Below are 24,198 nucleotides of genomic sequence, written 5' to 3' on the forward strand. Positions count from 1 at the left end.
AATAAACAAAGCTGTAGGATAACTCCAATATATTAAAACCGCAAAAACACGTCGGACAAATAGAAATGATGACTTCTACTGGTCGATATGTTCCTACACTACGCGACCTGTGAATGTGTAAAAACGAAGTGCCCATTAATCTTTCAAGAAGAAGTAGTCCAACTAACCAAGCAGTAGAGGTTCTCTTTGAGTAGAGGTAGTGAGTGGGTTAAATAAGGGAGCCCATAATTTTTCCGCCTCATCAAGATTTAGAAGAAGAAGAATTCAAGGTAGTGACTTGATGGCTTGCGCAGAGCTGAGTCCAAATAAAACAGAAGTAGAAACATAGTCCGTTCGTGTGTCTCGTACGGTGCGGATCGTTCTTTGGTTGCAGTCTGGTGTTTGCCTGCGGTGACAAGTAGTGTGTGACCGTTTGGCGAGTGTGTGTCTGTGTACGCTTTGGTGATGGATACTGATAGTGGAGGAGATGAGGCACCGGGTCCCTCATCTAATGCCAATGTTGGTCGTGAAGAAACTGTGCCGATGCAAACCGATTTGATTAATCTCACTTCAAATATGAATTCATTACAGCAGCCTTTACAATCTCAACAGTCTAATGCCGCTCAGCCGCCTCCTCCACCTCCCCCACCTCCTGAAGAGTTGGAGGTTTATCAACAGGCTCATTTTGGTCCATTTATTGTATTTGTTGAATCAACTAAGTCGAAAAATATTGGTGGGCTACATCCCATGGCGCTTGGGCGCTTGTTTTACGATAATGATATTTTTGTGAAAGGTATAACGCCCAAAGGACGAAATAGATTATTGGTGGAATTTAGTTCCGCGATCCAAGCTAATTCCTTTCTACGTCATTCAATACTTGCAACTCACTCATTGAAAGCATATATTCCCAGTTCCAATATCTTTCGTGTTGGACTTATACGCGGTGTGGAAAAGGATGTTTCTGATTCTGACATTCTTAAATACCTTAAATCTGATGTTCGGGTCAAATCGGTCAAGCGGCTTAACCGTAAGGTTGTGGAGCCCAGTGGAGTGAACTACGTTCCAACTGGAACAGTTAAGATTGTTTTTCGCTCTCAAACTCTTCCTCAATATGTCTCTTTGTTTCAAGTGCATTTAGAGGTTTCCCCTTTCATATTTTCCCCGATTATCTGTTCAAAATGTCAGCGATATGGACACACGATTAAAAACTGTCAAGCTAAGTCACCCCGATGTGGGCATTGTGCGTTACATCACCTTACATCAGAGTGTCAGGAAAATATTCGCCGCTGTGTTCACTGTCATCAGGGACATTATACTGGCTCATCAAACTGCCCTTAAAAAGCTTATGTGTACAGAAAATCTATCCTTTTCCGAGGCGTCTGCTAGAATACCCGTGACCCAATTTGACACGTCCAATAATACCCATCTTTTTCCACCTCTTCCTTCTACTAGTTCCACTTCACCTGTGGAAACCCCGAGGAAACGTAAATTTACTCAGGTGGTTATGAACGAGCCCCGTCCCATTCCAACACCTGGTTTTGATAAGTCTGGGTATCTTAATCTCATCCGACCCCCTCCAGTGTCTTCACATACCTCGGTCTTTCCATCCACTTCATCTTCATCCTCCCCGTCCCCGATTCCGTCTACGTCCCGTAATTCTCAGTGTTTAACTTCAGCTCCTTCTCAATCATCTAGTTCCCCTGTACTACGCCAAAAGGCGTATCTCCAAAGTGGTATTCATCAACTATTTCTGCAACTTATTCAATTATTAGGGGACCAGCCACATGTCGCACATACACTTTATAAGCTTCGTGACTGTGTGCACACTATGTTCTCTTTAGATGCTACGTATCCTGCAGTGGAATGCTAGGAGTATTCCTTCTAAACGGTATGAGTTACAATTTTTGATAAATGAAATTTCCCCATTCATTATAGCATTACAGGAGACTTGGTTTTCCCCATCCTCTGAGTTTTATTTAAATGGCTTTAATGTTGAACGCTGTGATGGTGTTGGTTACGGTGGTGTTGCTTTATTTATTCACCATAGTTTATCCTATCAACGTCTTGATATCTCGTATTGTCTGCCCCATACATTTGTTCTTGGTATCTCATATAATCGCCTTTCCATTATTAACCTTTATTGCCCTCCAGATCTTTCTATTTCTCACATTCAATGGTGTCGATTCTTGCAGCAATTTTCTTCTCATAACGAGCTTCTCCTCTTAGGGGACTTTAATCTTCATCATTTTTCTATGTAGGGAAGCAGTAGTGATACTTCCCTGGGTTCTTATTTCCTCACTGCCTCCCAATCGCATGACTTTGTCATTTTAAACGATGGTTCTCCCACGCGCCTCACTCCCCCCGGCTCTCCTCCCAGTGCTGTGGATTTATCATTATGTCGTCCTGCAATGGCTTCGATTGTAACTTGGCACCGTCTTACTGATACACATTCTAGCGACCATTTCCCTATTATTCTTACGTATGGTCTTGGTAGGTTTCCTAGTTCTTCTTCCGCTCCTCCATGTACCAGTAATGTTCGCTCCCTCCGTCACTTTGATAGAGTATCTTTTATTACTTATGTTACCCATCGTATTGAGCTTATTTCGGAAAATATTTTGCCCTTTTCTACTCTCTTTCAATTTATACAAGATTATCTCGATCTTTATCATCCCTATAAACCTATTTCTTCCCACTCTGCTCGCCCCTCTTCCTTTTTACGATGGTGGGACTCAGAGTGCCATAATCTGGTTCTTAAACGACGCCGTTTATTCCGGATATATAGGAAAACATTAGCCCCCCACCATTATTTCCGTCTTAAACAACATATTGCTTATACTAGACGAGTTTTTCTTTCTAAACGCCGTGCTGCATGGCGATCCTTTATTTCCTCCCTAAACGCTCATACTTCGTCTTCTCACTTATGGAGTGCAATTCGTTCCCTTACCCGAGCTTCTCAATACATTCCACCCTCTGTCACCCCTCCACAGATTCTATCTATCTTTCTCAACTCCCTCACTCCTGATTATGTCGTGCCCGACTTTACTATCCCCCTGTCTCCATGCTCTTCCCGCTTTTCTGTATTACTCCAACCTATACACCTTTCTGAACTTGAGGCCACCTTGTGTAATGCAAAGAGTTCGTCTCCGGGCCCTGATTATATATCATACGATATGCTCCGGATTCTCCCTCTCCGTGCTAAACAAGCTTTATTAGCTCTCTATAATAATATACTTCTCACTACTTCTGTTCCTACCTCTTGGAATGATTTTTTTTAGTACCTATCCCCAAACCTGGTCAACTTCAAACTGACGCTAATGGCTTTCGAGGGATTGTCCTTGGTTCGTGTATCCGCAAGACGTTTTTAAAAATTCTCCTTCAACGACTCCTGTGGTCTCTTGAATATTATAATTTGGTTCCCAAATATCAATTCGCCTACTTTAAAGGTCGTTGTGCTCAAGATGCTATTAACATTTTACTTATCGATATTTTGTTAGCGCAAATTCGTAAGGATTGTCTTATTGCTTTTTTTTGGACATACGAGGAGCTTTTGACTCCATACCACTGCATCTTCTCTGGACTAATCTTGCACAGAAAGGTTTTCCTGCTCATTTTCTCCACATCTTGCGTAATTTGTTTACGTATCGGAAACTTTCACTTAAATCCGCTTATTCTTCTCTTCCTTGTCGTCTGTCATCTGTCGGTGTTCCTCAGGGAGACATTTTAAGTGGTCTGCTTTTCGTCCTGTATATGAGTAATCTTGAACAATTGGTTACCCAAAAAGCTCGCATTCTTTTTATGCTGATGATATAGTTCTTTATTACTCTCATAGTAATGTCGATGTGTGTCGTCACCATATATATCAGCTAATGGAGCAAGTCATTACATGGCTTACTTTCCATGGTCTTCAACTTTCTACCTCCAAATGCTGTGCAATGTTTTTTACCTCTAAGCGTAGGTTTAACTCTGAGCCACTTGTTTTCGATTCTCATGTCATTCCTTTTTGTTCCTCCCATAAATACCTTGGTGTTATGCTAGACCGCTCGTTATCTTGGAAACATCATATTACTCAGCTACGTAATTCTTCTGATATGTATATTAAAATCCTCCAAGTGGTAACTAGACGATCATGGGGTGCTGACCCTGGCACAGCTCAGTTGTTATATTCCGCTACTATTCGCTCTAGACTCGACTACTGTGCGCATGTTATAGATACTGCGTCGGATTCTGTTCTTAACCACTTAAATACTTTACAATTTAAAGCCCTGAGAACTTGTGTTGGAGCATTGTTGTCTACCCCTACTAATGCTCTCCTTGTCGAGACCGGTGAGTTCCCTCTTCCCATTCGCCGTAAAATGATAACATCTAAATATTTACTTGAAAGATTTGCTCTGGCTCAACACCCATTGCTTCCTAAATTGCAGTTATTAGATGAATATTCTCTTCTTTCACAGGCCTGCCGTCGTAAGATGCCTGCTTTGTTGTATGCATATCAATTTCTTCTTTCCTATAAAAACACTATCTTACGCACTGCTTCTTCCCCCGTTTATTCAGTAAATTTTGATTGTTTATTTTTTGTCCATTCTATTATTATCTCCTCTACATCTTCTGTTTCTTCTTCTATTCCTGGTTCTTCGTTGACTGGCCCACCTTTTAAGAAGCTACGTTTTGCTCTAAGTGATTCTGGCGTCCAGATATATACAGACGGCTCAAAAAACTCTTCTGGCGTTGGAGCAGCGTTCTATATTGTCAATACCAATGTTGCTGAACTCTATCGTTTACCCAGTGACTTTTCTATCTACACTGCGGAAGTTTTTGCTATTCGTCAAGCTCTCATGTACATTAAGCATCATTCTATACCTAACGCAGCTATTTATACGGATTCCCTCAGTGCAGTTCAGTCGCTCAAGTCCTCTCATCTTTCTTTTAACTGGTATTTGTATCATGTTAAAAGTCTCATTTATACTTTGCATCAATCTGGGGTGGTTCTCACTTTTGTCTGGGTCCCTAGTCATATAGGTATCTATGGGAATGAACAGGCGGATTTATTCGCGAAGCGAGCTGTTCGTGATGGCAAATTCCTACTTCACCTTGCAGTTCCTCTACCCGATTTTTATCCAGTTCTTAAACATTATGCTTATGGTCAGTGGCAAGAAGATTGGACTAGATCAGCTTCTTATAAAGGTAGCTATTATTACAATATTCAGCCTTGTATTCCTCCCTATCCTTGGTATCTGAAGGGTAACTATTCTCGCCGTCACATTACCAACATTATTCGTCTTTGCTTTAACCATGCTCTTACTCCTCTGTATAAACAGCGTTTTAACCTCTCCCCCCACTCCTCCTGTATATGTGGTACTCTGAGTGCTGATGTAAATCATTTATTATTCCAATGCCCTGTGTATGATTCTTTTCGTCCGGCTTTTATTTCTCGTCTTCTCAGTCTTCAGAAAGCTCTCCCCACCAATGTCTCCTGCTTGCTTACCGATATGTCTCCTGCTCTAATACATGCTATCAATCAATATTTGGATGACTCTCATCTTCATTTGTAAATTACTGTCTGTTTATTGTTCGCACCGTTACATACTCCTGCTTCCACTGTTTTTTGCTTCTACGCACTTCCTTTGTTATGTTTCGCGTTACTTAAGGTGTGTACATAGACCCGATGCTCAACTGTTCTTGAGACCTTCGTAGTGAAATTCATTGCGTATGACCTTCGTAGTGGACTAATTGCGTGTGATTTCGCATTATAAGTGTAATATCACGATAATAAGTGTAGTGGCTAGGTGAAATAATAGAGCCCATAACCTCTCCGACAACAACAACAACAACAACAACAGAAGTAGAAGGAGAAGAAGAAGCACACACACGAGAGAGCGAGTGGATGGGATACGGCGAGGAAGTGTCTTTTTTTTTGTGGTTGGAACCCGGTAGCGGATAAGAATTGGCTGTGACTTTTTTTAGATTACTATCATAAAAAAGACATTGTAAATTTCACAGATAAGGTACAACAATACGTGGTGTTTCTCGGTAGTATATTGCATTCGACAGGTCGCTGCATGATCACAACAGTATCTTTGATTTAAATTTACCGGTTCCAAAGGAATGAAGTAATTTATTTATATCTTCAGTTCTCATTTTACCCCTTATTGAGCGATTTGATTGCATCCCGATGAAACGTTTTAAAGAGTTTTGTCTAGGGAAATGGGATACCTCTTTGACAGTATTTAATAATTATAACGTGCGATTTTATCTATAGGATTGAACATACTTTGGCACTTTAAACGTCTCTTCAGTTATAAACGTGTCTTCGACAGTTTTGTTTTCGAACATGTGTTAGTCATTTCTGTTGACGGTAAAACCAGTTGCTGGGGAAATTACCTCCTACCTTTTCTTTTCCATTTTTCATAAATATAATCTGGATACCCTTTCTTAGGTCGGGTGTACATGAAGTTTTCTCACAGCACGAATATAATGCATGCTGTAGAAAGCTCGGAAGAAATCACTGGTTTCCTTTTAGTGTATGGGGAGGGGACTAGTGCCGGTAGTGTCCCAGGACATTTTCGACTTGCCAATTCTGTAGCTGCTTATCCCGGTACACCCCATTGGGGTTAGCTACACATACCATTGTGAGGGTGTGTCTGGGTGTAGGTGTAATTGTGCGCGCTAGGAATAAGAAGGAATCAACAGCAGCCTTTAGAAAGGGACCATCTCAGCATTTGCCTGGATTTGAAATGGGAAACTACGGTCAGCATTTCAAGCATGGGTGACGGGGAATTCGAACCCAACTTTCTATCGAGTGTGCAGCTATCAACCGTAACTGGCTGTGCCGCAATGCACTGACTAACCTATTTGGTGAAAGCACTGTGTAGGTGTAGTACCAGTACTTGTGAAACAGTATGTGTCTTGCTGTAGCAAATAACTTGCTGTCTACTTGCAAGATCTTTGATATTTTAATACCAAAAAAAGTAAAAGAAAAAACTATCCAGTGCAAAGAGAGGGAGGTTGTGAGCCATTGTAAGGATCGCATACACCAAGCTCGATAGCTGCAGTCGCTTAAGTGCGGCCAGTATCCAGTAATCGGGAGATAGTGGGTTCAAGCCCCACTGTCGGCAGCCCTGAATATGGTTTTCCGTGGTTTCCCATTTTCACACTAGGCAAATACCTTAATTAAAGCCACGGCCGCTTCCTTTCCACTTTCTAGGCCTTTCCTATACCATCATTGCCATAAGACCTATCTGTGTCTGTGCGACATGAAGCAAATAGCAACAACAACAACAACAAGGATCACATACATTAGCTGAAATTCTGTTTATTCTGGTAAACTGTAACCGATACAGAAATTTGAGAGACCCAAAGCTGTCTCTTGCTGCCAGATATCGCAATACCACCTCAAACTTCAGTTTTTGTAGTAATGTTAGTGTCATATATATATTGTGTTGTTGTGTAACTGGGGAGATCTTCTGCAGTAATTCATTAAAACTTGCTTCATCCATCCGCAAATTATTTCTGAATGAATTAATATCTTCAGGCGACATTTCTTTTAATTAACCTAGCCAATGCTCCCAGCTTTTGGCAACTTAAGTACGCAGTCTAGTGTCCAAATTCATTTACCCTTTCCTTTGGTATCTTACATTTGCTAATGTAAATTAATTGTAACCTGTCTTAATTCATCGAGATCAGGTCTCTATGAAGGAGCTCCATTTCATCCATGTACTTTTATCGATTGAGAAAATTGTGCTATCTGCTTGCCAGACCCACAGCATTGTGTGCATATTGAACAGGATCTTTTAATAGCTTATAGCTTGCTGTTAAAGCATTATGTACACCTGGCCTTGTGCACCATACAGCAAGGGAAGACGTAGACACATCAATGTCACTCAAGTTGTTTTGTACTCTAATGAAAACCACTGTTACTTGGTGTGACCTGTTGAAGTTCTTTTCGAGACCTGATTCCCTTGTGATGTATTGGTTTATGTATATTTTCATATCACGACTGCTCTGATCTACTAGCTATTGGCTTACTTATATAGTTCATTATTCCTCACAAGAGGAATTGGTTAGTGGGTGGAGACTCAGTGCACACTTAATGATTCACCAAAATGTATGCGAGAATATTTTTAATGAATTTTTTAATTTGGATCTGTGTAGAAATATTACTTACAAAATGTGTTGAAATACTGCTATTGGGGTACAGCAGCAGGCTTATTCCTGCTCTAACTGCTATGATAGTGCTAAGAACAGATTATTATATCAAACTAATCTGTTTTGTACTAGATTACATTGGTCTACAGGAAGAAACACCACAGGAAAGAAAAAAAAATGACTACAGCAGGTGATTTCAGTTTAACAATTTTAACTGGAAGGTAATGTGAATGACAGAAAGCATGACCAACACATGGTAAATAAGTTAATCTGGGAAGGACAGCTGAATCAGAAAGTGATGGAACCAACTGGAGGGAGAAATGTTCTTGACATGGTAATGATAAAACCTGATAAACTCTAGTGATGGGAAGAGTAAAAGAAGAAAGTAATTATGGTTACCTGAGAAATATTTTACTCAGTTACGATTAGGTCTACTAATTACTTTTTCCACAAGTAATCAGTTAACAGAACACTACCCTTAAGGAAATTGCAGATTTTTTCGCATGGGGCTGAAATAATACAAAAGTTAGCAGGAAAAAGATATTACCTCATTTTCTTTCTTTTTCTAGTACAGACACATTGAATGGTTATCATTACTGGGTGAGACTAAACATACTCCCTGCGGGTGGGGGACGCACATGTAGAATACACCCGTGGTATCCTCTGCCTGTCGTACGAGGCAACTAAAATGGGCGACCTAGGCACGGAAATGGATTGCGGTTTGGCACAATGTATTGGACCTCCTGTGGATGGGAGGGGCTGAATGCATTCACAAGTAAACCCTGCCTGTCGTAGAAGGCGACTAAAAGGGCCATGTGACCATGGTCCCCTCTTTATCTTTTATTGTTTTTTGAGGGTTAGTTGTAAACTATTTCAAAATTTTTGATGTGCGTGCTTCTAGGATTTGGGCCTCTTATGTGTGCAGTTACACCCAAAAGCCCGCATGTGACCACCGGGGGATCTTGCGGGTGGGAGCCCCATGTACCCTCGCAGTAGTATCCGCCTGACAACACAGGTCCCCGCACAGCCGAATGCCAGATGGACATATTATTATTATTTATTATTTTTTCCTCTATATTTAGTGCTCTGTACACGCTATGGGGTACATGCTATTTCGGGTGACTGGAAGAAGGGAGTCCAAGTGCTCATTGCCTCAGTCATCCCGTATTATGAAACGTCCAACATCGGACCCGGGCAGTACCAGCTATGACCAGGTGGGTATTGCCTTGGCAGCTTGGTTCGGCTACATAGACCCCTGATCAGAGTGGGTGGCATTCGGGGAGGATGATTTCGGGCATGGCTTCGAAACAAAGTTGCCCATCCCAAGGTGGTCCCCCACCGAAGTCTTTAACTTTTGCTTCCCTGAGAGGTTCAACTCCCTGGGAACATGCGCAGCATGAAGGAATGGGATCCAGCTTTCCTAGGTTTCTGGTTGCTACCAGTACCGATGGGCATGATTTTAAGCTGGTAAAATCGATCCATTTTAGTGGACACATTGAAGGCGTCTGGTGAACTTGAGGATCTCAAGAAAATGCACAATGGTAGTTTGCTTTTGAAGACTCGTACAGCACTGCAAGCCGATCAGTTGCTTAAGTGTGACCACTTTGGCGAAATCCCCGTCAAAGTGGAGGAACACAAATCCTTGAATCTGGTTCTCAGAGTCATCTTTCACCGCGACCCTATTTTTAACACTGACGATGAGTTGATGGAAGACATGAAGAACCGTGGTGTGACACACGTCTGGCGCATTACGCGCAAGGTCAGCGGCGAAAATGTTGCCACTGGCGCCTTCATTGTCTCTTTCAAGTTGTCAGTGTTACCAGAGAAAGTCAAGTTAACAACTTATCGTTGCGCTGTGAGGCCGTACATCCCGCCTCCTATGCGATGCTATTAGTGCCAGAGATTCGGACATAGGTCTTTTGTATCTCATTGTTCGAATCAGTCTGTGTGTGGTACATGTGGACGAGTAGCTCATGGCGCGGAGGAGTGCACAACTCCTTTCAAGTGCACTAACTGCCCTGGTCTTCATTCTCCTTGGGATCGGAACTGTCCGACATACCTGAGTGAGAAGAAGATCCAGGAGATCAAGACCCTGGATGGTCTTCCCTACCAGGAAGCACGCCGTAAGTTTAATTCCACGAATACACCTGTCCGTACACTCGACTACAGCATGATAGCTCAGAGTCTCCCAAGGTTCGTCTTTCACGACATCATTACCCGTGGTGATCGCTGTGCCCAAGGCGACTGTTGCTCCTCAGAGCAAAATCGCAAAGAGTAAAAGCTCGAAAGGAGGGGGGGGGACACCTCCCCACCTTCGACCACCCAGAAGTCTGTGCCGGCTAGCAGTTCTAAGCCGACGTAGCAAGGGGGAAAGGCTAAGTCTCCTCCCCACAAGTGATTGCCAAAAGCCATGCCCCTGCTGGCGGAGGCGGCATAGTCGATCCGGGCTGGGACATTATCTCCCAGCCCATCTAAACTCGAAAGGAAGGCGGTGAAGAAGAACGCCCCTACCGGGCGCTCCTGCACTTCCCCTGCGAAAGGGAAATCATGCCCTCCATCTGGAGGGTATGAGTCTGCGCCAGCAGGTACTCCTGCTCCAAAACCTGTGCTTTCCACTCGTAGGGGAAATTCCCGCCCCCGGAAAGCGTCGAAGTTCTGGGCATCAACCCTGCCGTCTGTCGATGACGGGATGGTCGTCGAGCTGTGACCTACATCTACACTATGGCACTGTTACAGTGGAATTGTAACGGTTATGACGGGCATCTTGCTGAGCTGCGTCAGCTCATTAGTGTGTTCGCGGCGGGTACAATCTGTATTCAGGAGACAAACTTCAGACCAGGTCATCATATGTTCTTGACAAATTTCAGACTATACTTGACAGAACGATATTATGCTCACCGGGCATCTGGTGGCGTGGGTATTTTTGTTCATTCTGATACCTATAGCGAAGAGGTTCCTACAAGAACCCCACTGGAAGCTGTTGCGGTGCAGATACCGCTGCCTGTCATAATATCAGTGTGTAACATTTATTGTCCACCAGGCCAGTCTCTGAACATAAATGATGTCACTGATCTTACAGGTATTTAGCTCGATAGCTGCAGTCGCTTAAGTGCGACCAGTATTCGGGAGATAGCAGGTTCGAACCCCACTGTCGGCAGAACTGAAAATGGTTTTCCGTTGTTTCCCATTTTCACACCAGGCAAATGCTGGGGTTGTACCTTAATTAAGGCCACGACCGCTTCCTTCCCACTCGTAGCCCTTTCCTGTCCCATCATCACCATAAGACCTATCTGTGTTGGTGCCACGTAAAGCAACTAGCAAAAGAAAAAGAAAAATCTTATAGGTGAGCTTCCACCTGCCTTCCTTTTATTGGGCGATTTTAACGCTCATCACCCCATATGGGGTTCTGAAACACTTTGCCCCAGGGGAAGGGAGTTGGAAACATTAGTAACAGAGCTGGATTTATGTATTTTGAACACAGTGGAACCAACTCATTTCAGTGTACATTACGGCACATACTCTCGCATAGACTTAAGTCTATGCAGCCGAGCGTTGGTTCCGCTGTTTCGGTGGAATACACACGATGATCTCTTTGACACTGACCGCTTTCCCATTATTCTTACTTTGGTGAAACAGACATCCGTCAAGACTCCTCGATGGATTCCTAAACATGCTGATCGGCCAAAGTTCAGATCACTCGCTATCTTTAACAACGAGACCAGGCAGACTGTAGATGGCAATATAACTTACATAACACAAGGTATCCTTGCTGCTGCTGTGTCCATTCCCTCCTTCTCAAGGACTCCTCGCCGAAAACTCGTTCGTTGGTGGAACAAAGAAATTGCAGCAGCTATCAAAGAACGCCATCATGCTCAGAAATGTTATCGTAGGCAGCATACTGTGGACAACTTCGTAACATTTAAACAACTCCACGCTAAGGCGCGAGTTCTTATTCGCCAAAGTAAGAAAGCTATTATTAATCTTGACCATATTGGCCGGTATTGGATCCATATTGGCTTAATCACAACAAATATATAGTATTGACTAGGTGGATCATTTACCTATATATTTCTTGAAAGCAAGAAATCTTCGTGGGAGAGAGAGAGATATATGTCGTCTATGATGTCACATACTCCATCATCTCAAGTGTGGACTAAACTTCGACGTATTTCGGGTATCCATGGTTAATCTTCTGTACCGGGAATTTCCATTGCAGGCAGTATTGTCACTGAACCACTCTCGATTGCTAACCATCTAGCTAGCCATTTCGTGGATGTGTCTGGCTTCAGGAATGACCATCGTGATTTCCTCGCTCTGAAGCGGGAGGCAGAACGTCATCACTTCAGTTTTGCCACTCAAGCTTCAGAGGAATATAATGTGCCCTTTACGGAGTGGGAACTCTGCAGCGCCTTGGCGCTTTGCAAGGACACGTCCCCCGGGCCAGACAATGTCCATAACAAGTTGTTGAAACACCTTAGTGAGGAGAGTGTGTTATGTATCCTTCGAGTGTTCAACCGAATCTGGATAAAGGGTGAGTTTCCTTCTCAGTGGCAAGAGGGCATAGTCATTCCTGTCCTCAAGCCTGACAAAAATCCCAAGTATGCAGGAAGCTATATACCTATTTGTCTCACAAACTGCTTGTGTAAGCTACCTGAGAGTATGGTAAATCACCGACTTGTGTGGTGTTAGGAGAAACGTGGACTTTTGTCAGAGTACCAATGCGGTTATTGAGCCGCTCGCTCGACCACTTACCACCTGGTATGCCTGGAGAGTTCTATCCGGGATGCATTTGTCTGCAAATAGTATTTGGTGGCTGTTTTCTTCGACTTAGAAAAGGCCTATGACACCACATAGCGATACGGTATCCTTTCAGTCCTGCATCAATGGAGATTCCGAGGTAACTTGCCGGTATATATTGCGAATTTTTTGTCCCTCCGTCTATTCAGTGTTTGAGTCGGAAGGGCATATTCGCAATATCATGTTCAGGAAAATGGAGTCCCACAGGGATCGGTCCTTAGTGTCACTCTGTTTGCGATTGCCATAAACGGTATTGTCGCTGCTGCTGGTTCAGCAGTAATACCGTCGCTATATGTGGATGATTTTGCTTTCCACTATAGCTCGCGTAATATGGCAGTCGCAGAGCGACAATTACAGCAAGCTATTAGGAGTTGCCTTTGCTGGCGGGACCTAGTGTTTACACTGCACTAAGTCTTCTGGTATGGGCTAGAGCAATTTTGTTACTTTCATTGATCTGTCTCTGTCTTATCCTTGGCTGTGACAATATGAAAGTGACTAAGGTATGAGCGATGCTAGTAATGCCATTCCTTACACAGCCAGTCCCCGCTATGAATGGTGTGAAACCGTTGCTCATAGGGTCGGTTGGTGCATGCATTTCAGTGGGCTTGGCAGACTGATATGTAATAGCAACTTCTGGCTCGGTGAGGAAAGCAACGGGAAACTACCTCACTCCTCATTTCCCTGGTACGCCTCTTCAGTGATGCCTAGGCCATCTATGACAGCTCATGGTGGAACTGTTGAGAATCCAACCAGCCTTTGGGCTGATGACTAAACATACATTAGGAGAGTGGAAATGTGGGCCTTAGAACATGGCTTTCGGTTTTCCACCGCAAAGTCCTCTGTTGTCGGCTCCGTACTCTTCACCCACAACCTGAGCTTTATTTAGCAAATGTCGTTCTTCCCGTTGTTGACACACTGATTTCTTGGGCTCCTTTTCGATAGCAACTTGTTGTGGGAACCACATGTGTGGCAGTTAAAAGTCCAATGCACTAAGAAGCTGAATATCTTGTTCTTAGCAGCACTAATTGGAGTGCTGACCGCATGGTGCTCCTACGATTCTATAGGGCACATATTTTATCCTGGCTAGACTATGGCAGTGCAGCATAAGGCTCAGCAAGACCAAGTGTCTTTGCGACGCTGAACAGCACCCACCACAGTGGGGTTAGGTTGGCGACGGGAGCTTTTCGTTACAAGCCCCATTGCTAGCCTGAGGGGCCAGCAAATGCTTTTATCGTATGCTGCAAATTTTTCGACAGATGCCACTTCAAGTCAAAGAAATATTAATGTTTATTTTATTCCACCTATTCAATACATAAAGAGTGATTTTAATTAAGAATTAAATCTTGTTTCGCCCTTAGATTAAGGCTGAAGATGCCCTTAAACAGAGGGCAAAACAAGATTTAATTATTTGACTTTAATGTACAATTCAATACGGACCAAAATATGAGAATTATAATGTGTAATGTAGATGCCACTTCATCCAAGCTATTCTTGCGTATTCAACAATGGAAACTGTTGGCTGTACGCTGCTTGTCCTCAAGCAACGCGGCCGGTTGGAATATGCTTGGATAGCAGTCTCAGATTGTTTCACGTACTTTCGGTTCCTTGCCTTGTCAGACAACCAAGTGGGGTACCTCCGTGGGTAGTACGACGACTTGAAATAATCCTGGATCTGCACACTGGCCTGAAGGAAAACACGGACCTTTCGATTTATCGGAGGCTCTTCCTGTCCGTTGTTGGCCGGTATCCAGGTTCAGTCGTAGTTTACACACATGGTTCGAGAACAGACGTGAAAGTGGGCTGTGCGTTCATTGTCGACAGTGATGGGTTCCTTTTTGCTCTCCCGGAAACTTGTAATGTGTACACAGCGGAGCTCTATGCCATCTGTGAAGCTCTGCGGTACGCACTGTCCGATGAGCGCCAACACTTTCTTCTGTGTACTGACTCCTTGAGCTCGCTACAGTCTATTGATACCCGTTTCCCTCGGCACCCTGTGGTGCAGCGGATCCAGGACCTGCTGGCCAGGTGTTCGGATGCCGGCACCAGAATCACGTTTCTGTGGCTCCCAAGCCACATGGGTGTAGAGGGAAACGAGTTAGCAGGTAAGGCTGCCAAGGAGGCAGTAACACTACTCCCGTTGCCTTACAAGGTTCCAGCAAGTGATATTCGCTCTCAGCTGAGACATCTGGTTATGTCCCATTGGGAGATTGAGTGGCAGGCCACTCCTCTTCCAAATAACCTGAGAGCGATAAAAGGTACAACAAAGGTATGGAGGACTTCCCACCAGGCTTCTCGGAGGGAAGCAGTGGTATTATGTTGTCTTCAGATCAGTCACGGTATCCTGACGCACTCCCATCTATTGAAAGGAGAACCCCCTCTGGTGTGTACTTGTGGAGATCATCTTACCGTGTTACACATTCTTACGGAGTGCGTGGACCTGGTTGGTCTGCGCTGTAGCCTAAAACTCCTAAGTACTGTCTCCCTCATCCTGCGCGATGACGAGCAGTCAGCAGACCACGTCATCCATTTTATGTGGGATAGTAGTATTTTTTATCGCGTTTAATAATGTACTTTGTCTTAGTGTATTTGTGTTAACTGCGCTTTTATCCCTTTGACTCTATTTTAGTTCATCTTTGCGTGTTTAATGTGTTATTTTAATTTCTGACATGAATTATATATATACCTGTATTTCCAGGCAATGTCTTATTCCATTATCACCTCTATTTTCTATACTTTTATAGAACACTAGCTGATGTACCCGTGCTTCGCTACGGAATTCTAAATTTTATACAGAATTCTAGGTTAAGTAGTGTAAACGTTGTGAGCAAGATTGTATTAAGTTGCATAGCTCTTAACGTTGCCCTAGAAACACGACGGGGAAGTCACCAACGTCTTTTCTCATATGAAGACTGGGTTAGGGAATTTTCATTGTAATGGTAGGCCAGCTTGCCTACCGTCAGTTACAATCAGGTTGGGGAGTTTTCATTATAATGGCAGACACTCTTCGCCTGCCTTATAGATTCTCAGAAAGACTCTCTTAGTGGTTTTCCCAACTGAAATGAACATGGGTCATTACAATGACGTCAGTAGGAATGGCGCGATTCAAAGCAATGCTTTCATATGAAATACTCGATCAAATGAAAAACCACACATTTTCTCACTTTTAACGAACAGTACTATGCTGCCGAACTGACAGTCCAAAACTACAGAGCTGGAATGACCAAAACGCAGACATCCGTGACCCGTGAACAATCTTCGTCATTTTTTCGGCGGGGGGATTCGAATAGTGGATAGTTCCGGGGCATAAAGCATGCCAGTTTACTTATCTGTTTCCTGGGAGTACCCGATGAGTCGGAAAATCTCAATTCACTACACTGGCAAGGGAAAGAACTATCTGACGTGGAGACAATTTTTCCTCCAAGCCAGAGAAGAAACCACATCTTCGCTGCTAATTTGGAATAAAATTAATGTGGACTTAATAAAAGTGAAGAGGAAGAAGCTTTTCTTAAGAAACGGCTCATTTCAGGGTTGAATTTCGAGTTATTTAGCGAATTGTGGTACTTTAATTTGGAATAAGCCTAAATTGTAATTCTAGACCAGTTCCTACTACTACTACTACTACTACTACTACTAACTGAGCCTCTGACTTATGTGCGCACATTGCTCATTCAAAACAGCGCGTCAGAGTAGGTATCGAATAGCTGGCATACTATGATGAACCAGTGTGTTACGTACCAGCAGTATCAGAAAATGTATGAACCAGAGGAATAGCATGCTAAAGAAGAAATGTATCCAACTCCTCAGCTGTTTCCCGGCAATATTCAGTTAGGCTGTTATACTCGGTACGCAGCAGTAATCCCATCTATCGGAGTTGAATGTCAGCATAAGAGGCAAAGAACATTACAACAAACAATGGCCAGTGTAATGTTATTGTTGATCAATGTTACGCGCTTTCGATATTGTAGGCCTTCACATTATTAATTGTCTTCCGGTCCTGAAATACCACTCTTATCATAGTCGGTACGGTTAAACTGAATAAAACATAAATGATCGGAAATTGTATTCTCTATAACTTTTGTTATGTAGTACTTTTCCATAGGACGAAGAACACAGGTATTTCAAAATTAAATTTTAGGTGCCTTCCCCTAAACTACCATTTCACCCAGGGTGAATAACATTGTTTATAGCTTAAACTGTAGTTTCTTATTCCCCGACTCTATGTACTGATTTTCATTAAATTCTGTTTACCCATTTTGTCGGGGCTCAGCGTTAATATGGACTTAGCAACAAAAATCCAAATTCATGAATATCTGTGTTATCATAACCGGTACGGTAAAAATGCTTAAGACGTAAATGATCAGAAATTTAATTCTAAAAACTTTAGTTATGTAGTATTTATCGATATGACCACTAATAATATAAATATTTGAGAATTGAATTTTAGGCCTTCCCCTAAACTACCATTTCACTCAGCGTGAATAAAATGATTTATAGCCTAGATTGTAGCGGCTCACCCCCCCCCCCCCCCCCGACTTTACATACCGATTTTTATTAAATTCTCTTCAGCCGTTTCCTCGTGATGCGTGTACATACATACAGACAGACAGACAGAAATTACGGAAAAGTAAAAACTGCATTCTCTTGTTACTGTGGACATGATCGATACAGAAATACCATTCTTTTCAAATTCTGAGCAATGTACAGACAAAACTCTTATTTTATATATATATAGATAAGGCATTGCGAATTAGATCCACTGATTGTTTTAATCTCATAATCATTTATCATCACCATTTATTTTAAACTCTAGTCAGTGGATATATTTTAATTTTTAATTTTCATCTCATGTCGTCCATTTCGTACCATTAGGGGCCGATGACCTTAGATGTTAGGCCCCTTTGAACAACAAGCATCATCAACATCATCATCAGACTAAACATGATACCTTGGAACCTTTAAAATTATGTTTTACCATCGTTTTTGTTTTAGTTAATGACTTTTTAACATTTCAAATAATTTGCCATCTGCATTACCAATTAATTAGTTCTTAAATTCCCCACCACTAATCGTCAAAGTTTGGGGTGGGGGAAGTACATCTTTGCATTTACTGAAGAGATGCCTTACAGGGGCACCTGAAAGAATACCTGTGTTTAATTTTAAGAACATTGTTGGTATAAGTTCGATGTCTTTGGAAGTACTGGAGAGGTAAGAAAGTACCTCATCCGGCTCTGTTAAAGTTATTGGCTCTGCGGTAGTAGAACAGACAAAGTTACCTTCATAATTTATTTCTCCCTGGTTTTGCTTCTGAGCTGTGCTTATCAATTACTAGGATGTTATGATTACAATTTTATTTCAAGAAGTACCTTTTTTTTTAAAATTTATTTATTTATTTATTTATTTATTCAGGATCAGCAACAGCATAACGCCGAATTACAAAGATCTGAGCTATGTACAATAGATATGAATCTAAAAAGAAAGATATATAAATATTTACAAAGAACACAAATATACACAATAAAAACTGTACAATCATACACTGACTGACAGAGCAAATGCAACACCAAGGAGGAGTGGTTCGAAAGGGATGAACGTTGGGGAAAAAACGGAGTCGGCATGGAAGAATAATTGATGTTTATTTCAAACCGATATGCAGGTTACACAATGCGCACGGCATCGACTCAGTAGGATGTAGGACCACCGCGAGCGGCGATGCACGCAGAAACACGTCGAGGTACAGAGTCAATAAGAGTGCGGATGGTGTCCTGAGGGATGGTTCTCCATTCTCTGTCAACCATTTGCCACAGTTGGTCGTCCGTACGAGGCTGGGGCAGAGTTTGCAAACGGCGTCCAATGAGATCCCACACGTGTTCGATTGGTGAGACATCCGGAGAGTACGCTGGCCACGGAAGCATCTGTACACCTCGTAGAGCCTGTTGGGAGATGCGAGCAGTGTGTGGGCGGGCATTATCCTGGTGAAACAGAGCATTGGGCAGCCCCTGAAGGTACGGGAGTGCCACCGGCCGCAGCACATGCTGCACGTAGCGGTGGGCATTTAACGTGCCTTGAATACGCACTAGAGGTGACGTGGAATCATACGCAATAGCGCCCCAAACCATGATGCCGCGTTGTCTAGCGGTAGGGCGCTCCACAGTTACTGCCGGATTTGACCTTTCTCCACGCCGACGCCACACTCGTCTGCGGTGACTATCACTGACAGAACAGAAGCGTGACTCATCGGAGAACACGACGTTCCGCCATTCCCTCATCCAAGTCGCTCTAGCCCGGCACCATGCCAGGCGTGCACGTCTATGCTGTGGAGTCAATGGTAGTCTTCTGAGCGGACGCCGGGAGTGCAGGCCTCCTTCAACCAATCGACGGGAAATTGTTCTGGTCGATATTGGAACAGCCAGGGTGTCTTGCACATGCTGAAGAATAGCGGTTGACGTGGCGTGTGGGGCTGCCACCGCTTGGCGGCGGATGCGCTGATCCTCGCGTGCTGACGTCACTCGGGCTGCGCCTGGACCCCTCGCACGTGCCACATGTCCCTGCGCCAACCATCGTCGCCACAGGCGCTGCACCGTGGACACATTCCTATGGGTATCGGCTGCGATTTGACGAAGCGACCAACCTGCCCTTCTCAGCCCGATCACCATACCCCTCGTAAAGTCGTCTGTCTGCTGGAAATGCCTCCGTTGACGGCGGCCTGGCATTCTTAGCTATACACGTGTCCTGTGGCACACGACAACACGTTCTACAATGACTGTCGGCTGAGAAATCACGGTACGAAGTGGGCCATTCGCCAACGCCGTGTCCCATTTATCGTTCGCTACGTGCGCAGCACAGCGGCGCATTTCACATCATGAGCATACCTCAGTGACGTCAGTCTACCCTGCAATTGGCATAAAGTTCTGACCACTCCCTCTTGGTGTTGCATTTGCTCTGTCAGTCAGTGTATATAATACATATTTACATAAACAACGATATTAACAAAGAAAAATACATTTACAGTAAATACAGGAGCAGAACTGGAAAGAACAAGAAGGAAAATTAAGTTATATAAGTTATATTAAGTTATATTAGAAATATCATGACAGTTACAAATAAAAATTACTACAGGGGAAGAATGTAATCATTACAAGTAATCTGATTACTTTTACTCATTTACTTCCCAAATCTGATAAGCTCTAAGAGAAACTGAAGTGATAGGTGGTATAATTGATCACAAAGTTTTTTTCATAGTCATAGGATATAAACTTCGTGGTTCTGATCCATATTGAATTGTAATTACAATATAATTAATAAATTAATGTCAGAATGGTCCACCTTTCAATACTATAATATGCAATATTACATTAATCAGGGACTAGTTTTGGCACAGGGCTGGCCATCTTCAGCTTTAATGTAAAACATCTAATAACTAAACAATTGTACATGTACACAATTGACATAAAACAAACGAAACAAATATATACAAATTGACATTAAAAACTGGGATGAAATTATGAGTAAATTTGAAAATAACTAGGTTCTAAATTCTTGCAATTTGAGTATTGAATTAGTAATGATTAGCAGTATTAGAACTAACAGTTCTGTGAATATTAATTCATGAAAGAGTCTCGATGATGAGCATACTCAAGATGCAAGAATTTAGAACCTAGTTATTTTCAAATTTACTCATAATTTCATCCCAGTTTTTAATGTCAGTTTGTATATATTTGTTTCATTTGTTTTATGTCAATTGTGTGCATGTACATTTGTTTAGTTATTAGATGTTTTACATTAAGGCTGAAGATGGCCAGCCCCGGCCGAAACTAGTCCCTAATTGATGTAATTTAGAATATTGCATATTATAGTATTGAAAGGTGGACCATTTACAACATTAATTTAATAACTATATTACAAAGTTTTTTGTCATAAAAAATGCAATGGAAAGGAGGGTTGTAAAAGTAGGAATACTAGGCAGTACCATATGGTTGATAGGAGAGGTATGAGGAAGTTTTTAAAACTGAAAACAGCCTGTGGGATGTGTGTAGGGAAATTGCTGAAGAGTGTGAGAACAGATATACCTTTGAAGGTGGTAAGGATTGGTAAAGGCTGACTGTGAAGGAAGTACAGGTTGGAAATAAATTGTTAGGAATGGTTGTGGAAGTAGGAGAAATTGAAGGAACTTCCCAGGGAATTGAATTTGATGATGCTTGTTGTTTTAAAGGAGCGTAACATCGAAGGTCATCGGCCCGGAATTGAATTTAGCAGAGAATTCATCTAAGGATAATATAATGACAAGCATAATTGGCATTCATATCACTTGTGGTGAAGAATGCAAGGGAATATATGGGTACTTTAAGGCAGCAACAGGTTCCAGGAAGGAAAATCCAGGAGTAACTGGAATTACAGATGAGGCTTTTTCTGCATCACACGTTTTGTTATATGACACTATTTTGTGACACAAATGATTGGTTGACTCCCAGCTCTAAGGCATATTTATGTCAAAAACCTTCGATGTCAGTGGAATCTTAAACCGCTAGGGAAAAAAGAAAAAAAAAGGTGAGCCTGAATCACAGATAAGGCTTTTTTGCTGCTGATGTTATACTGTATATAGTAATAAATAAGTTACAGAATTCTGAGCGACTGAAAAAAAAAAAAAAAAAAAAAAAAAGGCTTGACAATATTGTCCAATGATAATAATAATAATAATAATAATAATAATAATAATAATGGTGTATTGCCTCTGGAGAGGCATGGTGCGGGTCCTTTTCTCGTAGACGGCCTATTAGGCGACCTGCATGTCTGTGAATATGAGGGCCCTACCTAGGATGATTTCTAATGCCACGCACACCCAGCCCCCGAGCCATTGGAATTAACCAATTAAGGTTAAAATCCCCGAGACCCTGCCGGGAATCGAACCCGGGACCCTCTGGACCAAAGGCCAGCACGCTAACCATTTAGCCATGGAGCCAGGCAATATTGTCAGATGGACAGCAGACAATGGTGCAGTGGTAAATGGGGTGAAAAGTCAGGTTGTAAGTTGTAAGTTTCACCAAGAGCAAAACTCCTCTCGGTTTTAATATCTGTGTTGATGAGATGTAAGTTCCATTGAAAGTACCGAGGTGTTAATATAAGGCAAGATCTTCATTGGGATTATGATATAAATGGGATTTTACATAAAGGGTACAGATCTCTCCATATGGCAATTTAGGGGTTGTATTAAGGATGTAAAGGAGAGGGCATTAAAGTCACTGGTAAGATCTTAGAGTATTGTTTTAGTTGATGAGATACTCACCAGGATTACTTTATTCGAGAACTGAAAAGATTCAAAGGAAAGCAAGATGTGGGTGATTTCCATGAAAAGAGTAGTGTTATGAATATGTTGCAATCCTTGAGTTGGGAAGACCTGGTAGTAAGGAGACATGCAGCTCAACTTAGCGGTATGTTGCAAGCTGTCAGCTGAGACATTGCGGGGAATGACATTAGTTTATAAAGTTTATTTCGAAAAGTCTGTACAAAGTTTGCCTCTGTGTTTGACCCTGTGGAATATCTATGCCTAGACAAGTTCTTCGTACTCAACTTACCAAACATATAACAAATAACAGAGAAGCAAGCATAAAATAATAGAATAATTAGAAACAAATGGCCCACGGTCAACTCACTTCCGGAGATCCGTTAGCCATGGCACTACGGCAGCGGGATAAAAAACAAACATAAAATAAGATAAAATAAAACATTGACAGTACGGCACAAGAAGGCTAAAGACCTTCACCTCTCTCCTGGCTGGTCTCGTAAACCTAGCCCATTCCACTTCAGCTATTGCCCTATCTCTTGACCTAGTCAGGTTTGCTGAGCCAGCCATCACGTTACAACACCTGTCATGCTAGTGTGCCACAATCCCCACACGTTGCATTTACCACATGAACCTACTTCCTTGTTGCTAGACAGCAATACCTAACTTCACCTCCAAAACAATGTCTTTTCGAACAAACATAATCACTCTTACGTTGTCTGGCTCCATGGCTAAATGAAACCTGCCGTTCTTCCACTCTCGCCCCCATACCCTCTTCCAATGCCTGGAGTTTGGTCACCGACCATCTCCGAGTCAATTTCCCATTGTTCACTACCAGTATCTGGCCTCTAATATGTTCCCTCATCCATTGCAGTCTTGCCTTCACTAGGTGTTTCCTTAAAATTCTGTAATTCTCATTCCTGTCTCTTCCCATATCCCTTTTAATCCACATTTTACCACCCTGCGGATTTCCAGCGTTCCTTATCACTATGTCCGCCATCAATGTGGATAGCAGCATCACCTTTAAAGGTCTATGCCTCCTCACCTTTCCTACTCTCACAACATCATCTATATCAACCTCGCTGAAGTTAATTTTCATTTTAGGTTGAATGATATGTACCACTTTATAAATAATGTCCACCTTAGCTTCTGTCTTCTTTTCCTGCACACCGTAAATAAGCATGGATTTCTTTCTTTGTTCTTGAATGTCATCCACTATTTCTTGCTTCAAATTCCTCACCTCCTCTTCTAAATTTTTTATTTTCTCCCTTAATGATACAATTTCTCTGTCAACATTAGTAGAGGAGTAAGCAAGAATGTAGTATTTAAAAGTAGGGAAGATCATAATATGAACATAAATTTGGAAATAAAGAGAAGAAATTGGGTTAAATTTTCTTTTATAGGAAGGAATTTTGGGATTGGAATAATTTACCAAGGGAAATGTTTGTTAAATTTCCAAGTTCATAGAAGTCTTTAAAGCAATACTAGGTAAATAAGTGACAGGGAATGTGTCACCTGGGGCTGTCTGGCTGGTTACCGCGCTACTCTGAGTAGACTGTACAGCCAGCGTCTGAGCATTTTTTAAATTTTTTTTTATTTTTTTGTGGTATCTGAAGCCATCTGTTTTCAGTTTTGCTTAGTTAATTGATAACTGTTAGGTCCTTCAGTCTGCTGAAACTAATTTTGAATAAATAAATTTATAAACGGTTTGAAAAGGAAAACATAAGGTAACAGATTTATACCTGGAAAAGAAACAACTTAATTAAAATAGAATGACATGTTTCATACTTGAAAGAACATCATCAGATCTATCAAATCACACTCAGGTATATTTAGAAATGTGTAAATTTTTTCCTATTTAAATCCTTATAAACAGTAATTATAGAACTTACCTTAATGGATTCCTCACTGCTCTTCACTCTAGATTAAGTGTGATTTGATAGAATCTATGTTCTTTCATGAACAAAACATATCATTCTATTTTAATTATGTTGTTTTCTTCA

The 24,198-nt window shown here is 42.1% G+C and overlaps 1 protein-coding gene across 2 annotated transcripts in view; it reads left to right on the forward strand.

The window, feature by feature from the left end:
* Window positions 1–5,806: 5,806 nt before the first annotated feature.
* Creld (Cysteine rich with EGF like domains) overlaps window positions 5,807–24,198 on the forward strand; it is a 270,526-nt gene continuing 252,134 nt past the window's right edge. The window contains exon 1 of one of the 2 annotated variants that reach the window (XM_067139457.2): window positions 5,807–5,981. The gene's annotated coding sequence lies outside the window, so the exon portion shown is untranslated. The remainder of the gene's footprint in view (window positions 5,982–24,198) is intronic. The other variant, XM_067139458.2, reaches the window with a different exon arrangement.

Source organism: Anabrus simplex, chromosome 2 (assembly GCF_040414725.1).
Source record: "Anabrus simplex isolate iqAnaSimp1 chromosome 2, ASM4041472v1, whole genome shotgun sequence".
NCBI classification, from domain to species: Eukaryota; Metazoa; Arthropoda; class Insecta; order Orthoptera; family Tettigoniidae; genus Anabrus; species Anabrus simplex.